Genomic DNA, 21,989 nt, shown 5'->3' with positions numbered 1-21,989 from the left:
AGAACTAAAAATCATGTTTAGGTATGAGAAAAAAACATAATAAAAAACTGGCAACATCATAATCCATAAATGTGCTACAAACAGGCCTTTAAAAACTTCCTTATCCTATAACTGTGTAGAACAAACAAACAAACAAAAACTTTCTCATCTTCCTATAATCCTGTATTCCATCCAAAATCCACTTCACAGCTAAAACTATTAAATTAAAAAATAGTGTTCTATGACTCTTTTTTTCTTAATTACTAGATTGCCAGGATGAACAAATGCTATGTTAAAAACAACTGCTTTCTTTGGGCAGTTACCCACAGCTCTTTAAGAAAGTATCATTTTCCGGGCAGCGCCTGTGGCTCAGTTGGTAAGGCGCCGGCCCCATATACCGAGGGTGGCGGGTTCAGACCCAGCCCCGGCCAAACTGCAACCAAAAAATAGCCGGGCGTTGTGGCGGGCACCTGTGGTCCCAGCTACTCGGGAAGCTGAGGCAAGAGAATCACTTAAGCCCAGGAGTTGGAGGTTGCTGTGAGCTGTGTGAGGCCACGGCACTCTACCGAGGGCCATAAAGTGAGACTCTGTCTCTACAAAAAAAAAAGAAAGTATAATTTTCCTCACTTTTCAGAAAACTGGGCATCTAAGTGACAACATAATTTGTCCACAGTAATTAAATTGGCAGAGAAGAGATTTAAATTCAGTTCTGGCCAATTCCAAAGCCCAGATCCTCCCACCGGCCTCCCTGACCGGTTTTTAATTCAATGTCCAATGTATATGTCATTTCAGCTAGAAAGTCAGTTAAGTAAAGGTTCCCGGAACAGTCCAGTTGTCATTCATCACATTCTTACTGTGGGAAAATACCTTCTTAGTTTCAAGGAACTGATTTTCAACTCGAACAATCAGAACACAATCAGTCTTAATTCTGAGACTTCCTATAAGAGTAAGCATCTGAATGAGGACAAGAAACACAGTAAGATTTATTCTTGGTTATTAAATATGCTGTCGTGTTTATACAAAAATAATTCTGTATGCACGTTTTGGCATGCACTTGGACTTGTTTCACTAAAGTAATAATTTTTTTTAAACCATCTATACCATGTCCCTGGTTACAGAGCCCCACATTTTTCTGTCTACTAACATGCAGAAACACCCACTCACCTCGTTTAGGTGGCTAGATTTTCCTCTCCAAATAAAGTACAAGGTACTAATCCTCACTGTTATGTTTTTTAAAAGATGCCTAAACATGTTCATATCCCTCCATAGACCCTATATAAAAAGAACAGGAAACATTCCTTCAAAGCCACAGGAAGGAACATTCTCACCATTTACAAATGCTATTTTTCAGCCTCCTGTTGAAAAAAAGGAGCTAAATCTTTGGTGCAATGAAGTTCTGTTCACTTTGAGTATTCATTGTTATTGTGGTTTCTCTGCCTGATTGGTTAAAGAAGACAATATAATTTGTAATTGATTTTTTTAACCACTAAACAACTAATTTTGTCTTCCAAAAAAAGCTCTAGGGTTTATTAACTGTGCAATCACAATTTACTGAGGCCCTCTCATCAAATTAGCCCTGCAACAATGTAATTTTTCCTTTATTTTACTTCTATTTCAAGAAGGGCTTTCCACTATGGCTCTTATTAAGACAGACAGTCATTCTCCTCTAATTTAGGTGTTTTTTTTTCTTTTTCATGGCAACAATTCATTATTACAGCTGCAGAATTTTGAAAATCCAATTCTGGGCTTCCCTTTCCTTATTTCTCACAGCATCATAAACTGTGTTATCTCCCAAGTATAGTAACCACAGGCTCTCCAAAGAAATATGTCCGTTGTTCTTCAGAAAAAAAGAATTTCAATTTAGGAATAAATCCACTAAGTTTCTGAGACTATTTGCTGTGTCTTTCATTCACTAAGGTATTTCACACTTAGGCTCTATAATAATAAACTTTAATAAACTATCCTATTAAAATCTTCTCTTCTTTTTTTTCCTGGAAGTGCTCATTTTTCTTTGGTAGGCCCAGCCAGATACATTTACTGTATTTTATCTTTTTCCATTTTACTTACGGGAGTATGGGATTCATAGACTCTCATCAATATCTATATTAAAACTTGCTTCTATGGTTTCAAAGTAATATTGTTTATCTAGTTCCCACACCCATCTTAACACTTGTCCCTCAAAGGACCAGCCAATATCCCAAATGCCAAATGAGAACGTGAATGGAAATCCAGAAATAGAGCTCTGAAGATCGATAGATGAGACTGAGAAAGCGCTTACATTCTCAGGGGTGGAGTGCTCTGCGTTTCTAAGTGGATCAGAGATATAATCCCTGGCCACTGTGAATGGAAAGGAAACTAGATGCCATCAGAGCGAGATACAAGTCCTAATGCAATGAGGTAATGTGGCAAAGAATAAAGAGTCAGGGGATGAAACGCTGCCCTGAGGAATCTTAAAATAAGCTCATCCTTGTATCCCAAGCCTCAGAAGAGTGAGAAAAAGTGCAAGACATTTCAGCGTTTAAAACCCTTGGAACAGAGAAGTGCGTGCTTTTTACTCCTTGTGCCAATCAACTGAAGTTACACCCTGAGTGGTTATAGAGTTATCTCAGCATGTTTCCCTAGGAATGTAATAAGTGAAAGACTGCTGACAACGGTCCAGTTTTGTGGAAGGGGTCAAAATGCTGACTCTCCACAGCGAGAGGTTTCCAGCAGAGGTGGCCCCGACACCTGCTCTGACTGGACATTTCTCAGAAGATTGCTGAAGCACAAATTTCAAGACAAAATGCCTGGAAATGGTCAAGGGAGAGAGTTTTTGCACATGCTAGGCACACTACAGCAGCGTTTTTTGCAGAGAGCGCTTCAGCAGTCTGTCAATTAAAGGTCATAAGGTTCACAGACCATGGACACCCACTTCTGACCTTGCTGGGCCATCAGGACACGAAGGATAGAAAGTGGATGATAGCAGAAATCTCCCCAGTGAAAGAAAAGGAAGTAAAAGAATTTATAAAGGGAATCTCTCCACTCTGGTCTTCTTCGCACATCCCCTGCACACCATCCTAGACTTCCACCTAAATCTCTCTGTGCTGTTAAAAAGAAAAAGGGTACTCTGAGGCTCTACTTCTAGAAAGTTCTATAGGTATTCATAGTTTTGACATGTTTTTGTTTTCTTTCCCAACCATGTTTTCATAGAGTAGCCCATCTCTTGTATCCACAGGCTTTGTTTTCTGACAAAGAAGTGCTCAAGAAATCAAGAGTTGATTCCAGGTGAATTTATGTGAGGATATTCAAACCTGATCATTATTTTATTGTTTATAGAAAGTGGAATAAAAGGATGAAAAAGTCCGTTTTTATTTACTTTAGAGTAGGCGTGAAAATGTCGAAATCTTACATTGAGAAAGCCCAGCACAGAGACAGATTCAAAGTTGATTTTATCTCCATATTAAACGCTTGCAATAGAGGACTGGAGAACTTGCTGATTGGAGGCTGAGTAGGTTACAAATCCCATAACCCCTTTCCCTCGTGAACAAACGTTTACAGATTAGTAGGCCTAACATCATTTTTGAAATGTGACCATAAGCTATGAGTTGGGGGTGCAAAAGTAATACAAAACGATCCCCACTTTATTTTTCAAGAGTTGGCAGTCTAGGGAGGACGTTTTATATGTAACCGGGCAGTTATGATATAGTGAATTATATGACCCTATCACTGTTCCTGGTGGGCTGAAAATAACAAAATCAGAGCTGTACTCAGCAATTCCAATGCACTGCAGAGAGCACTCAGCCAAACACATCTGCTCAGGGCCCCCAGCCGAAAGCGTTCTTTATCACCCAGGTGGACACCTGAATATATCCACCTACGACAGATGCACTGTGACGTAAAAACCCAACCAACCTATGAGAATCTTGCCTTGACCAAGTAAATAAGAACCTAGCATTTAAAATAAAATTTAAAAAACACAAATAAAATGAACACACACACACACCCCAATGTGTGAGTATTTCTCTCCTCCAGGACAATTTCTTTTACATGTTTGTATCCCTAAAATGCAAAATAGTCCATGTACTTCCTCTACCCCCACCAAACCTCAGAGCAATAACTTCTAGGGAAAAAGAAATAATAAAGAATGATTACACAATCGTATTTGGGCAAAAAGCTAACATATGGGTATCAAGGCCAAAAATATGGATTTCAAGAGAAAACATATGGATGCCCATATGGAAAAAAAAAAAAGGGTTTTCTGGCCGGAAACTCTGCTGTTGCATTTTTTATGCCTCTATGTATGGTACAATTTTTCCCTTCTCCTGAATAAACGCTGCCTGCTGACAGATTACAACACAATAAATTCACCTGCAAATTTTACAGAATGCTCTACTGGTATCATCTTTATTAGATTTTTTTATTTTCTTAATTCTTTTCATCACATAATAGCTCAACAAGTAATGCATTTTTAGTAAAATGGTGAGGCTTATGACAATGTATCCTGTGGCTGACTGTCTCCTAAATGCTCATCTAATGAAACTTATTTTTCTCCAGAACCTCAATTAAAAAATTCTTTCCTAGGGATTGATGCCTGTGGCTCAAGGAATAGGGTGCCAGCCCCATATACCAGGGGTGGCGGGTTCTAGCCCAGCCCCGGCCAAAACTACCAAAAAAAAAAAAAATTCTTTCCTTCACTGATGTGTGCACACACGCACATGCACACGCATAAGTGACACAGACACAGAGCATTTCCATAACAGGTGGTCCACTTAGGATCCTAAAGAATAAGCCTGCTCCTATTATGTGCAGCCACCCTCATCAGATTGTATTCTAGAGAGGACACATTTTGCCATGTAGATAGCTAAATGCGGGCCGTGAAGAATTGAATTCTCAGTAAACTTTCCATCTAAAGTCTCTTAGCATTTATTTGTGGAGAACTTTTTCCTTTAGGGAGCAGAGGAAATAAAAATATCAAGAAGAAACAGACTACTTCTAAGGAAAACAAACACATCCTTAGTGCTGGCCCACTTTTATGTCTGCATATTCTTTGTGAACTGATATTTCAATCTGAAGTTTTCATATAATTTACAAAAGAAGACATTCTATGATGGAGGATGTTTAGTGTGCCTCTGGGGCAGTCAGACAACTGCATGATTTTGAACACTGGTGTTGTAACACCATACTTCAGGGGCAAGTATACCAGGGGTGCCCACTAAGAGAGAGACGCTCTCATTCAAGATGAGATTATTTTGTAGTTTCGAAACATAAGGGGCTTTGAAAAGCGGGTATTATCACTTTCTAATGGGGGGGCCTTGGGAGCCCTAGATTTCTAGTAAGAAAAAACTTTCTTCCCAGCTACTCAGGAGGCTGAGGCAAGAGAATCGCTTAAGCCCAGGAGTTGGAGGTTGCTGTGAGCTGTGTGAGGCCACGGCACTCTACCGAGGGCCATAAAGTGAGACTCTGTCTCTACAAAAAAAATTAAAAACTTTCTATTGGGAAGTTTTCCTACAGGGTTTATACATTACCTTTACCAGGGGAGAGAAACCCTGTTCTATTTAACAGAAATCATATTATGGGGAGTTTAGTGGTGGAATTTAAAATGAGGGAATATTTCAGTTCTTTGTATTTATTTTCTTTATGGAAGCAAAGTGGATTACAGGGTCTTGGAAGACCCCAGGTTATACAAGCCATGTTTGTGCGATTCTTCTGGAACCAATTTATACCAGTGGTATAGAAGGTGAAGAAAATAAGGAGAAATTAAACTCCGTGAAAGGACGAAGCAGTGGCAAGTTGATCTACAGCGATGAACACGGCACTGTCCTCACATACTTTAACAGCACTCAGCTATTACAGCAATTACAGCCAGCGCATCTGAATTATTTAACCGTCCTCTCCACCACCCGCCCTGCTTGGTATCTCTAGAACCAGAATAAAAGCCCAACTTCTCCCACATACTCTTTATGTTCTTAACATACGATGGCCAGCCTTACCTCGTTTTAAGGTGATTTCTTCAAATAAACGTTACCACGATTGGTTATTAACCATATTCGGTTTCTGCTCACAGGGATAAAGTCCAAATTCCTTAGGCGCACTTCTAAGACTGTTCACAGTCTGGCCCTAAGATACCTACCCTTCCAAACCTATTTTCCATGATTTCTTTTGATATTTACCAGACTCAGCAAACTATTTGCTATTGGCTGAATAAACAAATCACGTATTCAGCTTCCTAGCTTTTTTTCATGCAGTCTTTGCTGCCTCAAAGTTTCCCCCATCCATTCTCCTTCCTTGAACAGCATTTACTAAGTCAGTGATTTGTTAGGTGATACCATAAACAAGGGAAAGGCGCTGGTGACTAAGTAGATGAAGTTCTCGTTTTCAGGGAGCTTACAATCTACCCCAAATCTAACCCTCCTTCGAACCTCAGCGATAATTATCCCAATGCTCTAACAGCTAATACTAAAACTCTACAGTGTTTAACATAGTGCCAGGGGGCACACAGGAATAAATATGAACTTTAAAAATATGAATCAAATGGACATTAAAGATAAATCTTAAGGAATTGTGGTGTTGTTAAACATTCAGCCCCTTCAGTCATTTGTCCTAGACACTGTGTCCGGCAAGTGGTCAGTCACCAATATGTCTTTTGTAAACATTAAAGGCCATAGTTCTTTCCATCGGGGAATGTACAGTCTTGTAGAGAGGATGAGACATAAATAAATACACAGGAAATACATACTAAAATGCTTATTGGAGAAGCAATGATGGCAGGGAAAATGACTACTACGCTGCAAAGCCAAGAAATGCAGTGATTGCCCCTAAAAAGTTCATTTGAAGAAAGGCTGCTTTTATGATTACTTGGGGGATACAGAGCACCAAACTGCAAGACTCGAAACTAATTTGAAATTGTTTTCTAAATGCGATGTACTGTTTGATTGAATTAAAAGAGATGCTCTGATTTGGAACTGAGTCAAAACAACACATTATTCAATGATTCTGGAAAGGCTTGTCCCTACTGTATGTTGGCTGGAATTTATGGAAACATTGACCTCCTGACCTGGAACAGAGGCAAGTGATTTTCATTATGTTTATATCGTAGATTTTTCTCATCTCTAATCCTGGTTTGCCAAATTGAGTATCCTGCTCTGATTATAACCTATGTTCTGCTTGACTGTAGATCATCATGCGAAAGCTATAACTACGGGTCAGATTAGGAAACTATGGTCTGGCGGTGAATTTCATTTCAGAGACTCAGAAATCAAAAGGTACACAGTCTTAAAAAATAGATGCCTGACGGCTAAAGCTCAATTTCTCTCTTAAAGTCCTTGGTCATAACTCCTGAGTCAGGTAATTTGTCCTGTAAATATTCCAAAAGCGTCTGAATCAACAAGACAAATGCAAAATGAACCAAAGCAGCCAGTTCATACGGTAGCCTGAGTGAATCGCCTGTGTTTACACAGCCCTCCATCAAATGCTTGGGTACAGTAGCTATGTTTATTTCTCCTGGTTGCATCTCATCTCTTTATTAAGTTTGTCTTTATACAGGAACGAGCAGGCTATAACTTAAAGGCTGTTCCTTTCCTCCTAGCTTAAAACCTTATATTTAGGAAAAGATAAAGGAGCTGGGTCCCGGGGAAGGAGGCAGTGGGGAGGGAGAGGGAAGAGAGTGATTACTTGCCAAACCAGCACATGTTCACCAGAGAACACGGTCAAGTGGTCAGGAGCAGCGCTGATGTTAATTAGCAATGAAATGAGGAATGAACCAGCATTAGCCCCGAGACTAATCAATAGGAAAATCACTCCAAGCAGCAGCTTAATGAAGTAGTATACAGCTGTTTATTTTTAGTCTCTTTTATTCTGCTTCCTCCCCTCCCCCATGCCCATTAATTTACAAAAAAAAAAAAGATTTAAACTTGCTAAAATGTATACATCTTTTCAAAGCCTCATACAGCTCTGGTTTGTATATTTTTTATAACTCCCCATACTTACTTCTTTCCATTACTAGGATGAACCACAAAAATTAGGTGTACATAAACACCTGTACCATACCAGAAATATACATATTTTTTAAAAAGCTTCTTTTGGTAGATATTCATACTATCATATTTTACAAAACAGCATCACCTTTTGTTGAGATATAAAACAGATTTAATTTTTTGCTACTGACAGCAAATCAGCCCCTTCTCTCAATTTCTTTCAAGTATGAGGGAAATTACTTAGAAAATATTGTTGTTTGCTTCTCACTTTAAAAAATGTGACTGTCGTCTGTCTAAGAGCAAGCTCATAAAGCCTATTAATTAAGACCTACTGATCTCTGGAGTTTTGTTTGATACAAAGCACATCACCACATATATAGGGACCTAAAACTAGAGGGCCAATTAAGGAGAAAAGAGTCTTTGTCATTTTATCAGGATGGTGAAGAAAAAGCATAGTCAGTTTAAACAGAGCAAGTCTCTTCTTGAGAATTTCTTCTTCAGCCCTAATTGGAAGCTAACGTTTCCTGTGAAGGATACAAATGTTCTTCGACAGTCGTAAGTCCCAATAAACTAAAGGGACTCCTCAAATGAGCAAATCTTATTCACAACTCTGGAAACAAGCTCAGAGTCAACTTTTCCTCCTAATGATGGAGACGTTCTTGGGAGCACATTCACTAACTACAGTCAGACAGGCATGAATTAAAATATAAGTTGCGGGAGGAGAGAGGAACCAAAGCAAGCTCTTCTTTTGTGCCTCATTCTTCTCCATTTTTCCCTCTGCCTATTTAACAATTTGACAAGCGCAGCATTCCCCTCATCCCACAGAACAATTATGTTTGCAAAATGTGTCCAAGTAGAAAGCAGAACATACCCCCAAAGAGCACAAACGAAGCATCCTTGCTTTCTCTAGAGAGTCATACTCTGAAGTACAAGGTGGGCTGTCTCCTTTTACTCATTCTCCACCAAGTCCAAGCATAAACACTGACTTTATTTATCTGTCATTGTCTCCAAGAGGCAAGAGTATAAAGATAACTTTTTTTATGTCCCGTCAAGACCAATGACACATATGCATATTCTTATCCAACATGCAAGTCTTTGGCTGGGCGCGGTCACTACACCTATAATCTTAGCAATCTGGGAGGCCAAGGTGGGCAGATTGCTCGAGCTCAGGAGTTTGAGACCAGCCTGAGCCAGAATGAGACCCCCATCTTTAAAAAAACATACCTGGACATTGTGGCCTGCACCTGTAGTCCACGCTACTTAGGAGAGTGAGGCAAGAGAATTGCTTGAGCCCAAGAGCTTGAGGGTGCTGTGAGCTATGATGTCACTGCACTCTATCTACCCAGGGGAACAAAGTGAGACTCTGTCTCAAACGAACAACAACAAAAAAGTGCAAACCTTTACTCGTACCTGAAAAAAAAGAAAAGGTCTAAAATTTCAACAGCCTGATGCATAGGTTCACTGCTATTAATTGGGGAGAAAGAGGGGCTCATCTTCCTGGAAGTATCTTTTGGTACTTGGCTTGAGTATTGCAATTGAGGGCCACTGCAATGAAACATCTTGAGAAAACAAAAACAAAAAGCAAACAAACAAACAAACAAAAGCCACTGCTAAATGCAAACTTGGGAAACAAGAGCCCTCAGGTAATCCCCTTTATGGGGTGATTTGACAGCTCCAGGAAATGGAAACAAAGCACCAAGCTCTAGCACACCAACAGCTGGCTGGGAAATAGCCACAGATTGTTAGGGGGAGCTGCAAACCAGAGATAGGCAATGAAAAGGTTAGAAATGATAGTTAAAAAAAGACAAATTACTCCAAAGACAATATTCTTTAAATCGCTGAAGCAAAACATGTTTATTCGATTTGTTTGTATGCCTATTACAAAAATGCTACTTTGGGATTCTGGGAACCCAGTCTGTCAATTTTTCAGTTTCTGCACTTTCATGGTTGCTTAGAGCTGTTTAATGCAAATACACTTCCAATAAGAGATTTCATGCCCCTAAATTACACCCAGTTAAAAGTGAATGAAAATGTAAGGTAAATAACTATAATCAGCCATATTATCTTTCTCCTGGCACCTCTCACTTTACAGGCATATTTAAAGACATCTCTGGGGTCCTATCCTTTTTAACAAGCAGCAGTGTATTTCCTGGAATATTACTTAAGATGCTGTGCAGTGAACATTACACAGGTTAAAATGTTACCTAGAGACCTAGAAAGAATTGCATCTGTTGCAGAGCCATCTTTTTTTTTTTTTTTTGCCACATTTTGGAATGTCTGAAAAGATGAAAGGGCATTTGCCGTGGAGGGGATGAAAAGAGATGAGAAGAGTTTAAGTTTGTCTTTTATGTTTAAGTTCATTGATCAGCCGTTGTGAAGAGCAGAGAAGTTTGAAAAGTAACCCTGGGAAGAAATGAATGAAGAAGAAAAGAAATGTACAAATGAGAAAGACCCACTGGATTTTCCAGACAAAGAAACTACCGCTGAGTAAAACCACTAAATTACACTTGGGGTTGGGAGGACATGAGATGCCACTGACCATTTTTGCTTTTGATAACCTTTTGGGGGCAGTCAGTAGTCTTTCAAACATCAGTGCCTAAGGATCACCTTGTAAAGTGTTTAAAAGTCCTGAGCCACCCTGAGAGATTTGAACTTAAATAGATCAAGGCATCTGCATTTTTAACTAGCACTGCCTGTGAGCATGTGGACTACACTGACTAGGTGGCTCTGTCCTCTCCATAGTGTACGTATTTTTTAAAGATGACAAATGCCATTTCAAACCAACTTCCGACCCATTCATATGGCTTTTCCTACAAAGTACACAGTTATGACTTATAATCAAGCCTCTGGGAATATAATTAGCAAGGGAGCAAAGGGGAGCAGGAGATTAGAAGAAGAATCAATCAATGTCTCAAGTATGTGAAACAATCTTATTCATCCAAAATACAGGATGGTGTTCTGTCGTCCCGGGGTTCAATTGCCTCAGTTCAATTTTAGGACAATCAGTATTTATTCCTTTTGGGGGAACTATAATTTCTGAAGAACCTGCTCATTTTAAAAAGTGAACTCTCACCCCACTATTGGCAGAGCAGCTACTAACTCAGACTGCGGAGCGGAAGGTCTAAGGATAGTCTCATCTTGTCACCTAGCAGCGGGACCTGGGGTAGAGCCTGGCTCCCTTCTGGCACACAGTAGGCACTCCCCATCTGCACAGTGCATATGCATTTCAGGCAAAAGCCGACTTCTGCACAGTAAATACAAAACCACCACCTCACAAATTATGGGGGTAAAGTGAGATCCTGAAGCTGGGACCTTATACTTAAGGAATCATTAAGATTTGACAGTGGCAATTGGGATTCATTTCATATACTATTACTCTTAAGGCAAAAACCTACTATAGGAAGATGGTGCCTTATGTTATTACCCCAATGGCTAAGAGGCAGTCACCAACTTTTATACTCTGAAAATGTGTTTGGATTTAATGGCTATTTGGCATTTCAAATTTTTCCATAGAAACCAAATCATAAATGGAGCCTAGGTTTCCAGTTTACTCTGCCAAAGACTACTTAACACCTGAGTAAATAAACCACTGTTTTTATGACAAAACACGTCTACCGAGCACTAGGATCCCCACTGCCATCCCAAGTAGAAAGGAAATCTCCTTTGTCAGGCAGAGGGAAAAGAAAAGCCACTCAACATCAGTCTCTAGAGCTCCATGCACTCCAGTTAAATCCAGTGCCTCACCAGCCTCTGGAGCTCCATGCACTCCAGGTAAGCCCAGTGCCTCAGAAGTACAACAGCCAGTTCTCGCCTTCAGCAGGATCCTGGGTCACAGGTAGGACTTCCAAGAATCTCCAGAGGAGGGGGGTGTAAGCACACCCCTGAGCTCAAGCAATGCTCCTGACTCAGCCTCCCGAGTAGCTGGGAGTACAGTTGCCCATCACAACACCCACCTAATTTTTTTTCTATTTTTAGTAGAGACGGGCATCTCACTCTTGCTCAGGCTGATCTCAAACTCCTTCACTCAAACAATTCTCCCATCTCCATTTCCGAAGAGTGATAGGATTGCAGTGCATGAGCTACTTCACCTAGCTGTTAAATTCCTTTTTAAAATAAACAATTATACTCCTTTCAGGAGATGGATGAATGGGTAGAACTTCACAGATAATGACATGAAAGGTCTGGGGCTTAGTACCAAAGATACATTCGTTATCACCTGGACTTTGTATCCATATTGGTACTTAACCACTTTCATTTATAGCATTTTCTGGGACACACTGAATTCATTCACTGAATGGATATCCCTATTAGGGCTATTACAGACAATGTCTGCAGTGTTTATATTCTTCAGTATCATTGAAAAGTGATTTAAAGGAAACGCGTTCATGTCATTATTTCTTGTTCTTCAGCCATTAATTTTATCCCAAAAACAAAGGCTTGGAAGCAGGCTCAAAGTCACCGGGTTGTAGGGCAGGGGCCATGGCTCATGCCTGTAATTCCAGACTCGGAGAGGCCGAGGCCAGGGGATTGCTTGAGCTCCTGAATTCAAGACCAGCCTGAGCTAGAGTGAAATTCCGTCTCTAAAAAAACACCCAGGCATCATGGCGGGTGCCTGCAGCTACTGGGGAAGCTGAGGCAAAAGAATTGCTTGAGCCCAACAGTCCAATGCTGCTGTGAGCTGTGATGCCACAGCACTCTATGGGGGCAAGAAAGTGAGATTCTGTATCCAAAAAAACAAACAATAGGTTGTCTGCTTAGGGCCACTGAAAATGACGGAAAGAGATGCTTAGTTTATGTTTTGCACTTCTAGAAGACCTAGGAGATCATTCTAGAATTTCTCCTAGAACAGAATGTCTGCTTACATTCCTCTTTGACTTCAACACCTACAAGTGATTACAGCCACAGTGAAAGTTCCAGGGGTTCTGCGTAAGCTCCCTCTCAGTGTGCTTCGTTCCATCTGAGTGTAACGACACAGCTCCACGCTCACACAGCATATACAGAGGCTGCCAGAGATGCACAGCCGCTGCTAATGCTGATGTGCTTATGGAGGAGACAGGGAAAGTCTAGCTAAAGCCCAAACAAAAGGGAGGTGGCAAAAGCCACAGAAGCCGATCAGCCCCTCCAGAAGGTGGGTCTGGCAGGTGCCGGTAGCCACAGCGGTCCACAAGGTAGCTGAACTACCTGCCATGTCTCTAAATGTAAGGCCATAACCCTGTCCTTCGTCAGCTGAGTTGTGCCTGACGCCTGCGGCTTGTATACCAGAATCAGTCATCGCACGGCACAGTACACGAGATAGGTGTTTCCCTTCATCTCTTTGCTTTTGTAAATTCAACAGTTTTGTCCTCTCTAAATGGTCTCATAAAACAGGCTAAGAACTCCAAATTAGCTTTTTTTACCCTTCCAACTCAGAAGCTTTTATAACCTCTTTATTAAAGATTTCAGTAATAAGGCATGGAATACCCCGTAAATCAGCATTTGTCACGCTCACTCTAGACATCAATGGTCAGGAGCTCCAGAGGAGAGTCAAAAAAGATGAGTTATCTCAAGTAATGCGCCAGTGCTTCTGGGCTGACGGCGCACAAATTTGGAATTTGAGAGCTTTGCCAAAGACAAACAAAAAACTCTAAATATTCAGTTTGAATGTGACATGCTTACTGTTTCTCCAGAAGGGTGGAGGAAGATATCGCCCACTCATGTTGGGGCTTAGACAGTTGACATTGGAAACTTCCCAGAATAAAGCAGGAAGGGGAACAGTGCTCCAGAAGCAGTTAAAGAATGGACCAAAATTATTATCCGTAGTCTGGATTTGAGCACACGCGTGTGCCTGTGTGTGCATGGATGTGTGTGTGTGTTCGGTCTGCTTTGAGAGGAAAACGTTTGACCTAGTGTATAAATTTTGTCAGAAGTGATGTACCATATTATCTCAAACGTACACATGAAGAGTTAGCCCTTCGTTTTATCTCTTGGTCCCAAATCATAAGGACCTTGACACTTTAAAGAGTGGACCAAGGGTAGATTATACAATAAAATTTTAAACCACGGCAGCTTGATCTCCTTTAGTTACACTCAGGGCTCACAGGTAATCATAATACATTTACTATATCTGTATCTTTAAATTGCAAAGTGTACACTGGAGAGAACTCCAGGACATGTAACCATAACCAGTTCTCGTGAATCTCAGATAATGACTATGAAGAGAAATAGCACAAGTTAGAAGTGCACGAAGGGCGTCACATTGCCAAGTGAAATAAGCTGGTAGAATATTCATGCAGGGAGCCCAAATTTCTCACTAGCTCCCTGCTGTCAAACCAGAGAAAATGAAGGCTAGATTGTGAGAAGCACTCCCAGATTCACTGCTGCTAGGGTTTGCTTTTTTTTTTTTTAATGTATTGTTGGGGATTCATTGAGGATACAAGAAACCAGGTTACACTGATTGCATTTGTTAGGTAAAGATCCTCTTACAACGTGCATGATAGTGAAACAAGAGTGAAATTTAAAAAGTACATGGAGGTGGGCTAGGAGACCCAAAAAATACAAATAAAAAAATGCCTCTAATGTGCATGGATGGAGGTGGGTAGGCAGTGGGTGTAGAATCAGAGAATGAGACACTAGAATAGCCCTGGGAGTTCATGTGGTCCTCTAAGCAAAGCCACATTCAGTCTATATACACAGAGACATTAATTCCCTTCTTCAACTTCGTGACACATGGGGTACATCTGGTTCCAAGAGATTCCCCTGAGTATATAACTTACGCTATCCCTCATCATCTAAAATGTGACTGGATTCACTTCAGCAATGTAGCTGTGTTCCACAAAAATAATCAGAGACAAAATGCTTATCAATACTTCTTTTTATACCTAAAATCCATCAGCATGATCGTCACAAGACTCATCTCCCAAATGCTACCCCGTTTCCCCGAAAATAAGACATCCTCCAAAAATAAGACCTACTTACAGGAACGATAAGATGTCCCCTGAAAATAAGATCTGGCGCGTCTTTGGGAGCACACCTGAAAATAAGACACTGTCTTATTTTCGGGGAAACAGGGTACTTGCTGAAACTACACATTTCTGAACTATCTCTTCATTCACTGTATCAATCTGGTATTGTGGTCCAGAGAGGTTTTCACCTTGAACATAAAGTTCATCATTTCAGCCTCCAGGAGAAAAAAGAGCAGAGAAATCCCCCGAGTCTTCCCTGCCCGTCATCTGGTGTACCTGCTCACGTACCGCTCAGCACTGGACCTATTCTAACACCTTCTAGAACTCAGTGGTGAGCTCAAGAAGATGTCTGTCTCTTTAGACACTTTCGCCAGCTGAAGAAGCATGAGAGCTTTTGAAATGGTTCTGTGGCTCCATGGCTGAAACGACACTCAATGCAATGAGCACTCTATCCCAGGGAATGTGCCCACATGTGACGTGACTACTATGGCACCGGACCTGTGGGACCTTTTGAGTGATGGTTCTCTACTATTGGCCCGTGGTCCTCAGGGATCACCAGCCAACTGAACTTCATTCTGCTTCCATGTTCCCCCTGTCAAAACAGTATCAAGCCGCCTTAGTTTCATCAAGCATTTACGAATGGACTTTGTGGATAGAGCATTTACGAATGGGCTTTGTGGATAGAACATTTACGAATGGGCTTTGTGCTAGGGTTGATTTCATAGCCCGGTTTTAAGGGATGGCCCCTGCCTACCTGCACACCTGTGTCTGAATGTGCACACATGTGTCTCTGAGCTTCATGAAACACACCCGGAATTGTGAGCATTCTTATTCACTGTCCTCGTCTAGTGTGTGTCCAAGGCCCAGGTCATCTAGCACGCATTACCGCTGCTACATAATGCTGTACTGTGGCAAATCCCGTCACCAGAAATGTCTATGGGAGACATTACCCAGCACACAGAGAGTGCTTTTTTGAAAGACTTTTGTAGCACCAGGTCAATCTCTTTTTTAAGCTAAAAGGCACTTAGGCAAAGATATACATGTGTACTTGTGTGGGGGCAGCTATGAATGCAAATGTGTGTGTGGTTGTGCATGTGCCCATGTGTGGGGAACTTGGAGGCAACAACGGAAAGAACAAGATTACACGCTGATGCGATGTGCTTAGGATCTGATTGCTGAGCTGTAAGGAATAGAGGGCGTGAGCATGATTCACTAGGGAACAGCAGGCAGTGGAAGCCTGTACAGCTGGTCCCGGCTGGCCTGTATACTCAGGGGATAGACTGAACCTCATTTGGAGAAATACACAGAGGCACAGAAGTGTAAGAAGTACCTTGGGGAATTGAGGATGAGGACACTGATGTGCTGGTTAAACTGAATGCCACTCACATACCATCTCCACAAATATCCCCTGCAGCCCTGGAAGTGTGCTATCAGGTGCTCATCAGTCTTGTTAAAAAAGACAAGACGTAACTCTTATGCAGGATCCAGTTATGTTCGTTCTCTCTTAGGCACTGGAGTATTTGTTTCAAGGACGGTGCACAAAGCCCAGAGCACAAGGAAAGGAAGCAGCGGACATGGTGCAAAGGGCCAGGGTTCGAATCTCCACGCGGGACATATGGCCCAACCTCTTGATAGTTCAGTTTCCTCACCGGCAATACGAGGCCAGTCATCCTGCCTACCTTGCAGGGTTCCTCTAAGCATTACAGATGATTTCACAAGGGCGGCGCCTGTGGCTCAAAGGAGTAGGGCACTGGCCCCATATGCCGGAGGTGGCGGGTTCAAACCCAGGCCTGGCCAAAAAATGCTCACCCCCCCCAAAAAAAAAGATGATTTCACAAGTGCCCTTAGCACAAAGTAGGGGGAACGTGATAAGCAGCAACTCTTAAGAAAACTCAACAGAGGGCGAAAAGTTCTAGCACAGTATTTACTGCAGATGTAATCACTGCCACCCTCAGCAGATGAGTTAGATTTAATTTCTTAATTCTCTGAACAAGATCAACAACAGTCCCTCTCATGAATGGCATAGTGCAACTTATATTCCTGTGTTCCACCTACACATGAGAGGGTTCTGCCAGACACGAGGGGCTTTGTCAAACCCTCTGTTACACTTCACAGTGTAGGGGGCAAGCTGGATATGCTGGAAATGTAATGTGAGATTGCTAACTTTAAACAAAGTCATTAAAAAGCATACTTAGTGTCTGGTATAAACAGAAACAGCTTCTTTCTCCTAAAGATGCTTATTTTTTTACTTCTTCTTATCTCTTTACTGCTGGGAACTGCTGAGCTTAACAAAGTAAACTTGGCTTTACTTATCAGAGTGAGCTCAGGAAGCCCTGAGAAGGGAGCAGCCCAAACAGCAGAGATGCGGTGCTCATGGAGTTGCCCCAAGGATGCTTAATGCCAACAAGTCCTCAGCTGCTGTGCAATCATTACACAGGCCCAGATTTTGGAAACACAAACGGGTCATCTGCATTTTACATAGCTACAAACCCAGCCACTGCCTGGAACTTTCCTACAAGGCAAGTGGTCTGGGGCTGTAAGCAGCTTCTGAGATCTTAGTGCTGAGCAGAGATACAAAGAACACACATCACAGAATGCTACCCTCTTCTGAGCTGCTCAAGGAAAATTCCTCACCCAAAATGAGATTAAGAGCCCAGTGCAAGTAATGGCCTGTGACGTCCTTTCAATGCCATCCAACACAAAATAGCATTTTATGTCATTCAAACTAGACCCATTTCAGAACTCTTGTGAAAGTCCAATATAGGCTGAATTTTTCTTCATACTATACATAGAGGAAGATTAGCCAAGCAAATTAAAGATCCAGGGGATACTACAGGGAAGGTACTCCAGCGAACTTTTCCAGGTTCAACACGCCACCTGTAAGCAAATCCTCGTGGCTGGCTGTCACACACAGCACGCACTTCAGCTCCTTTCTGAGGGTGACAAGGCTGAATGCAATCAGGTCTCAGCTTACCTGCCAACCTCAAGCCAGGACACTCCTTCATCCACTAGGTTCCCACCGCGTCCCTCTTTTTTTCTGTTCCTTGAACCAGCCTGGCTCCTTCCCACCGCAAGGCCTTTGCACTAGCTATTTTGTCTGCCAAGAACATTCCACCCTTAAACCTTCACGGGGTCAGCTCCTTCTTATTATTCAGCTCTCAGCTCAAAGGTTACTCCTTAAAGTACCAGCCTTCTCTGCCTGTCCTGTTGTTCTCTACTCTAAAATACCATACAGTGTTTCTTTGTATACTCACTTAATAACAAAATACCTTCACTAGATTTTCAGGTTTGAGAGTGCTGGGACTGTATTTGCCTCACCATCACCCCTGTAGCCCCAGCATTGGGAGTAGTGCTTAGAAGTGAGTAGCTTCCCAACAAATATTTATTTATTTAAGGGAAATTAATTACAAAACATCTAATATAGTTGTTAAAGAAGTTTCTGGAAGACTTCCTTTTAGAAACGATTCGAACATACCCACAGTATTACTAGAGAGTAATATAACATCGTACTTTGTTAACCTTCACATTTCAGACTTCTACTTAGTTTGAATTGTTTCTCTACCTTTTTATTAGATATGCCCTCCATGCCATTTGATTTATGCCGACAAAGAGAAAAGCTGTCAAACTCTAGACAAATATTGGAAATTACAATCAAGAGGGTTGTTGAGAGTTTTACATCCTTAGCATCATTGCAAAGCAGAATATTCTCCTGGAAAAGTCTCAGCCTCCAGTTAGAAGTGGAGACAGAGGCTCCATGATGACACGGGCTCACGCAGCCCACAGGATCCTCTAGCATCTTTGGTCTAACTGGGCCTTTGCTCCTTGCAGACACGATCAGGAAAACACAGGCTGAATTGAACAACCCTCTGTGAGGACATGCTCTGTCTTCTCCCATCCGCTCCACTAGCTAACTTACCTCAACAGCCACCCAGCCTGTGACATATTAACATCCTGGAAACCAAAGAGACACATTCTAAAGATCCACTTCTCATAATGAAGAGATTAAGGTCACACCTGAGTTACTGAACTGAATAAGATCTCATCCTAGGACAGTGGTTCTCAACCTGTGGGTCGTGACCCCCTTTTAACAATGAAAATAGATTGCGGCATCAGGAAGGTTGAGAACCACGGTCCTAGGACAGGGGACCCAGCACCTAGGAGAGAGAAGGTGAAAAAAGAAACCAGAGAATTCTGCACCCTGTGTTATGTTACCCACAACCAAATGACAAGTATAAAACTTCTCTTTCCCTCTCTCTCAAAGAAGAAGCTAAACACATCTTTCTCCTTTCTATTTTTGTGCACTTAGAGATAAAGATCATGTTTCTAAAGAAAGAAATGAGATAAAGTGCTAAGCATGGATTCATTCATAGCACCAGAAATACCTCTACACGTTTTTGTATACATTTATAATTGTATATGTGCATATATTTGTGTGTGTGAGTGTGTGCAGGGGAGGAAGGGGCTGAGGACACGTGCACTCATTTGGAACACTGAAAAAGTGGGGTAGGACCTGTCACATTGGGAGACTGTCCAAGAGCCGGAACATTCTGAGTAGGTAACACTCCGTGTTGTAAACTGCTCATGCAGCAGGACCGAGGAGAAGGCACTGCCTGGCCACCGGCTGTTACTAACTCGGGGAAAATGAAAGTACAGCATCTCTGCACCTGTTCACCTGATGGTGCAGGAAGGAAAAGCCATTACTGAGTGACAGGAGACAAAACACCAAAATCCACTTCAGCAACTCATCCCACTGCTGGTGATTAATCTCACCCTCCCACAGCCTGATGCACATTAACCAGATAATTAATAATTTCTTCAGGGATTCCGGCTCGGCAACTGTTTTATCAACCTGCACAGTATTAGGAGGGAGATGCTGCATTTGTGATCAAACGTCTGGAACCAGGCAAGGACTGGAGACAGAAGTGAGGGCTTTGCAGCAATGTGTGAGCTACTTCAAAATGAACAAGTCGGATGTGAAGAACCTAGTCTAATTTTTTAGCACTTCGGTTAGCCAACCTGAACAGCCAAGGAATAGCACCTTCTTTCATGCCCCCAACACCCCCGCCACTAGCAGACATTTCACAGAATTGGGATCACGTGTGCTTCATTACGAAGTATACAAAATAAAACATAGCAGACATATCTAAACGTTGGAAATGCATCTTTCTAAAGAGAGAATAATCTGATGCCTCCACCCCCCCCCACCAAAATCAAGTTTCAAAGAAACATTTGATCGGAACAATGCCAGTAGATGTATTTTTGTTCTTGGTGGCTCCAATTCACATCCCCTTAAAGAAAGGAAGCACCAAGAATCAAGATCATCCTTTCTGATTCCCCCATGCAAATGTCTCTTTTTTCGCTCATGTTAAAACTTGTTCCACAGGGAGAAGCCAAAACCCCTTTGTATATATATTTTTACTAAGATTTTAAGGCTATGAATAAAATCCTAAGAAGAATAATAAATCATAAGCAATACTATTAAAGGCTCACCATTAAAATTCCAACTTATTCATGTTCTCTCCTAATGAGAAAAACACTGCATTGAAAATATTGTTATGAATTTTTCTCAACTGTGTCCAGAATGCTATTTGGATGGAAAAGGAATAAGAGCGTAATCCATCCTTGTCGGAAATCACAGTGGACTTGCAGAGCGGAAGACCTGGGCTGAGGCCTGCCACAGTCACACTGAGTTTTGGTATCACCTTCTCCGGCTTTCCTGAGGGATGCTATCACAGGCAGCCAAACCACACTCTGCGTGTTTTGCCATGGGAGTGCAAATCAAGATGGCCTGTGACCACAGAACACGTCCATCTTCTGTGGGCCCAAAGGAGAAATTTCTCTCAAACTTCAGGCTAGGATAACCTGGGCTTCTCCTAAGTGTGGAGTATGCATAAAAGGGAAAATTTAGGGCTGAGCATGTTGGAGCAGGGAAGAAACTTAGAGCCAAATCAATTGTCTATTTCTAGCAAATTTGTAGGATCATTAATACAGGTATGTCCCTACAACACACACCCAAATTTAACCTTGCTAGGAAAGTCTGGGAATTTTTTTCCATCATGATATTCAGAGATTTTTATAAGGGATTGTTTATCTTTATGAGAGTCCCCATCCTGAAATTAAAGTAGGAGATAACGAATTAGAACAAAGAAAGTTGAACTGTGACATCTTGGGCAAAGCAGACCAGTACGTAACATGTTAAAGCTGGAAGGACTTGGGACTTACCCAATTTTGCTCGGCACTCCCTAGGTGTGAGGCAGGGTGCCCTAAGTATACATCCCCTCAAAAAGAAGTGGAGCACACACCCCCGGCAAGAGCACAGATTTTAGTCTTTAATTTGGGCTTGGAGAATAATTTGTTTTTAATATTAAAACATATATGATGGAATAAAATGCAAATTTCACATGCATATTATAGCTAAGGCAAAGACTTAGAAAAACTAATAACATTTTGATGCTACTGGTCATTTGGGGCCAGATCCTCACAAATCAGATAAACATGTTCCTTGACCTCTACTTCTGGTAAACATGGGTGGGAATTCTGAGAAACATTCAACTAGATCACATTATAGATAAGGAAAATGAGGCCCAGAGCCCTCACCTTGCTGAGCCTTAGCTTCTCAGCTCTAAAATGAAGGTAGTAATAAATAGTTCGTCGGTTACCTTCAAGATCAATAAGATAATACATATGAAAAGAATATCATTATCTCTAAAGCGGTGATATCAAGAGCACATGTAATCAGACGCACAAAATTCCAGTCTTCGCCAACAACTCTGCAGCCCTCCCCTGTCTAAGAAAGTAAGAGGATAAAGAATCAACTGATTGCATGAACGGTCACATCACAGTACTATGGGGAGTAACAAGTTCCAATGGGCACAATCAGGCTGGAAGGAACCAACACTCCCCAGGCTGAGAACGATGCCTATACTAGGCACCCCATATATTAGGCAGGACAACAATTGGCTGAATTGAGGTCTGGGGTGGCAGATTCAAGTAAACCTAAAAGAACTGAAGTGTTCAAAAATGAAACTACTGCCATCCACAACAACCACCAAAACAAATGGAAACATAAATGTGGATCAGTACCAAGAGCTTACCTCCTGGATCTTTTTTTTTTTTT

At 41.6% G+C, this 21,989-nt stretch overlaps 1 protein-coding gene across 8 annotated transcripts in view; it reads right to left on the bottom strand.

Moving 5' to 3' along the window:
* Positions 1-21,989, bottom strand: part of ESRRG (estrogen related receptor gamma) — a 660,395-nt gene that overhangs the window by 404,708 nt on the left and 233,698 nt on the right. The window contains exon 1 of one of the 8 annotated variants that reach the window (XM_053607445.1): positions 17,847-17,906. The exons of the other annotated variants lie outside the window; for them this stretch is intronic. The gene's annotated coding sequence lies outside the window, so the exon portion shown is untranslated. Of the gene's footprint in view, positions 1-17,846; positions 17,907-21,989 lie in introns of those variants that run through there. 8 annotated transcript variants of the gene reach the window in all.

This window comes from Nycticebus coucang, chromosome 10, assembly GCF_027406575.1.
Source record: "Nycticebus coucang isolate mNycCou1 chromosome 10, mNycCou1.pri, whole genome shotgun sequence".
NCBI lineage: Eukaryota > Metazoa > Chordata > Mammalia > Primates > Lorisidae > Nycticebus > Nycticebus coucang.
The sequence above is the reverse complement of the archived record's forward strand: the minus strand, read 5'-3'. Positions and strand labels throughout refer to the sequence as shown.